Source organism: Nipponia nippon, unplaced genomic scaffold, assembly GCF_047370975.1.
Source record: "Nipponia nippon isolate SJK-2023a ecotype South Korea unplaced genomic scaffold, ASM4737097v1 scaffold_1, whole genome shotgun sequence".
Taxonomy (NCBI): Eukaryota; Metazoa; Chordata; class Aves; order Pelecaniformes; family Threskiornithidae; genus Nipponia; species Nipponia nippon.
In genome coordinates this window covers 111390500-111394701 of record NW_028262290.1, presented here as the reverse complement: position 1 = coordinate 111394701, position 4202 = coordinate 111390500, and the positions used below count along the sequence as shown (strand labels likewise).

Here is a 4202-nt window from a genome sequence, read left to right as displayed (position 1 = left end):
ATGTGTACATAGCTCATTTTGATCTCAACCATATCATCTTTTTTACAATGTTAGAGTTGTTATTGAAGTTCCAGAATGAAAATATGAACTACATCTGGGGACAACAAATTTCACTCATTTGAGGAGCAAAGGAAGGAAAATAACAGGTGGAGGGGAACTGCGTTGGTGTTAATAAACTGTACCTGCTGCTTTGTTTAGTACGCAACAGTTCAGAGTACAGTTTTTCAGACTGCAAGCCTGGCTTCCCTGGGGACATTCAAAGCAAGCCTGGGGAAAGCAGGGGGGGGGAATTATTCCTTTGCTTAACCACTTCCACTTATAATTCAGTACAAGCCAAACTGCTGACAGTCCATGGAATATTCAGGAAAGGTTTCTTTTTTTGCCAGGATCTGAAATGGTAATGATTCTGCAAGTAGGAAAACTGACCTGTTGTAACACTTAACTATCAAAGTTCTGTGCTTTGATAATACAGGGGAAGAAAGAGGCAGAAAACTGTCCTCTCCCTTGAAAACACTTGTGTGAGAAGTAATGGCAAAATGGTTATTAAGATTCCTGTGGTGCTTTGAAGTGAATGTTAGACATTTACCCTTGATATAAATTTCTAGCTCTTTTCCATATTCTTCCATTTTCTTCTGAAATTAAATGAGACATTTTGACCCAAAGTGTTGTGTAATATTATTGTATGATAATAAAGAAGAGAGAAGTGATTCCTATGTATTACTTACCTTCATCACAAGAGGGTGATAGGGCCTTACTAGTAAATTGCTTTAATATCCTGAATGAGAGATGTCATAGGAAAACACAGAAATGTATGTTTATTACCATGCCCTGGTAATAATCATTGATCCTAGAGGTTTATTTTAAACTTCTTGTTTAATTTAGGGTCATTATAGTCTCCTGTGCTGTGAGCTGCAATATTTAAAACCTCATTAGGCCTATGACCTTGTAGTTAACTTGTTAGCTCGCTGTGTCCTTCTCTGCGGCGGGTCTGGAAGCAAAGGATTTAAGCACTGGAGGTCACTGTATTATTGCAACATCCAGCCAGCAGTACACAACCCCACCACCCCTCACAAGAAGGAAAAATGCACAGAGAGACAAGATCAGGACAGGGACTAGGTTGCATGTGAGCATGTCTGTCTTGTTGCTGTTGTAGGCAGTCTTGCCAATGCCTTGTTATTCACCGTATTCAAGGAAAACGGCCTAGAATCTGACCAGTCAGTAGAACCAGACACCTGGAAAAGACTACAGACCTGACCATAGGCAGAATACACATTTTGGGAGGGACTTGAGGTTTAAGGCTCTTCAGAAACTTTGTGCAATGTTTGGTGACAATGCATATACTTTATTAAATATTGATCATTTTAATTCTCCTCATATTTCAATAGCTTACGCTTTCCCATTATGTTTTAGTCTTGTTTACTACAGAGAACAAGTGAACAGTGATTTAAGTGTTCTTTAAACTCATCCAAATACCATTTAAGAGCTGTGATTTCTTAAAAGGATTATATTGCTCCCAAAATTAAAGCCAAAGAAACATGATTCTGTCAGTCCATGACAATAAGCATTGTATGATTGGAGAATAACTTACGGTGTTAGTAAGTAAATAGTCCTCTACCCTTCACAAGCCTTAGCTCAATTCTGCCAGAGACAGCAGTACACAGCAATAGAAATTGCCCTAGCAAGAATGTGATCATCCTGCCCCACAGAGTGGCCCATACACAGCACAAGTCTTGGCTATGGTAATCAACCACCCTTCAAAAAAGCTTGAAATCTTGAGGGGCCTTTGTGCATTATGATGAAATCCATTGGCTGCTCCTGTCAGTTTGGATTTGAAGCACTGATGAGTGAAAGACAAGATTGTGTAATAATGATCTGAATGGGAGCAATGCTTTATCTGAAGCATTATGCACAGTAATAAAGGTGTAAAGGAGCAACCCATGCCACTATGTTCATATATTTTACTTTTGGCAATCACTCATGGCTGATCGCTTTACAGCAAACCTTGCCACTAAGATGAAGCTGACAGAAATCCTTTGTAATGATCTCCCACAACTGCTTGGTAGTCCTAAGCTCTGCATGACTGTGTACTGGCCCCTCTGGAACCTTTCCCCAATACTCCAGGTGTTGCAGGGAGTAGCTGCTGAGCCAAGCATGTTCATGGCTCAGAGGTAGCTTTGGTATAACAGATACCATAAGGCTAAAATTAGCCAGTTTTTAATCTTGGATATGGCAGTGACAAATTTTACAATGGGTCACAAATCAACTACTTCTTTGTTTTTTACATTTTCGGATAACTTTTCTTTATTCTGCAAAAATGCCAGAACTCTTTTGTAGACTGTGAAATACTGTTCTCGTGTTTTGATCCTTTGGCATGTGTCATTACAAAGTGTCACCATAATATGCAGACACTGTTTTATTTAGAACACACACAGGTGTGGAAAACATCCACACCCTGAGGCAATACACCTCACCCTCAAGCCCTGCCAGCAGCCCTGTCAAGGCCATCAGCATACAATCAACTTATCTTCAAGTTGCAACTGCACTTCATAACCCAACAATGCTGCTTTACGTATACAATATGATTCACCACATTATCCACCCACAACTACTAAGAGAAAGGGGTGGGAATATGAGCTTTCTTCATTGTTTCTCATGGTTACAAGGATTTATCTTACACAAACATCTGTGTGGAATGATCGACTTTGGTAAATGTAAGAGATTTAAACGGAGATAGTTTGAATTTGGGAAACTCACAGTGACCCTGAGGTATGACCTGTGTATCTTTTCCAGAAGAGCAAAAGGCTGAGGCGACAGAGTGCAAGACAAGATAAGCAAAGGGTTAAGGCAGGTTTAGTAGTGCCATTATGACCAGTCATGAGGGGGTCATGAGCTTTTCTGTAACTGTGCATTTGTGCATGTGGGCTATATTCAGCACTGTCGCCTGTTTAAAAAAAAATGGCAGAGCTAGCTAAATAAGCCTCTACCAGACTGGAGGTAGAAGTGATAGAACTGAGCTACGAAATCAGCAGTCATGGACATGTATAGTAACTGCCGAGGAACAGATATGCGCATTTCTGGCCATCCAGAGGAACCAGTGTCATTTCATCCCGAGACATCAGTTTCTAGACAGATTTGGGTTACTTGGCCACTCATACCTCAGCATGCAACCAGCAGCGAGCATCCGAGAAGGGCCACGAGCAGGAGGTCAGGCCGTCTCTGCAAAACAAAAGGGACAAGAGGAATGAGAGTGCTGTGGCTGTGTGAGTCGCAGCACACGATCGTTCATCTCTCAGTACCTGCCGTGTGAGGACAGGCTCTGCTGTCATCCGCAGTGGTGTCCCTAGCCCTGCTGTAACGAGTCTCACCTGTGGGACAGGAGGTGGGACACCCAGCAGTCGCTGTGGGGTAAGCATGGCACCATGGCCAGCCTGGGAAACAGGGAATCAGCCTCTCCAGACGAGGAGCGAACGCGCTCCCTCTCACGGACCTGCAGAAGCACTCAGGACACGAGGGCATTTGCTGTCACAGGAGTTGGCAATTTGGAGAAACATACAGATTGAATTCAAGGTTGATGCATAGCATGTTTATGAAGATTAACAAACTTTAAACTTACGCTCATATGCTAAATGCAGCATGCACCAAGAACACATTATTCCGTTGTAGTTATGTCAGAAGGATGTTACTGCTTTCTCTAATAGATGCAAACAATGAAACACTTGACTCCTGCTGGCACCCTTCATATTAAAAGGGATTTATTATTGTGATGCCTGAATCTTGTAGAGGACAGCTTAAGAGCACACTTCACACATAAGGACCTTGAGGATTCAGAAGCCAACAAGGCAGATTTTTTTTAGAAATTCCACAATGTACGACTGAAAAGAGGACAAAACCTCCATGCCCCGGGGAACACACTCCCTCCGGAGCTGGCCTGAGGGCACTGTGGAAGACCTGGGGCAGCCACACGCCCTCCGCTCTGGAGAGCCGGGAAACGGGTTCACAGCAGCGGCTTCTTCCTTCTCCAGCGCCCGGCCTTCTCCACCAGCTCTCGCCCCGCGGCGCGCAACAGGGCCGGGCAGCCCAGCCACACCGTCCCGCCTCCTTGAGGAGGGTGCGAGGCTGCGCCCGCACTCAAGATGGCCGCCCTCCTCCAGCGTCTCAGACAGGCTTTGAAGCCACGGGGCTGCTGGTTAAGATGGCGGTCG

At 43.9% G+C, this 4202-nt stretch overlaps 1 long non-coding RNA gene across 1 annotated transcript; it reads right to left on the bottom strand.

Annotated features, from left to right (window-relative positions):
• Positions 1 to 3057: 3057 nt before the first annotated feature.
• LOC148057554 (uncharacterized) lies at positions 3058 to 3745 on the bottom strand. The gene is made up of 3 exons (XR_015706755.1): positions 3614 to 3745; positions 3366 to 3519; positions 3058 to 3216 (listed from the first exon to the last, which is right to left on the bottom strand). It is a non-coding gene; the product is annotated as an uncharacterized LOC148057554 (long non-coding RNA).
• Between the last annotated feature and the right edge of the window lie 457 nt (positions 3746 to 4202).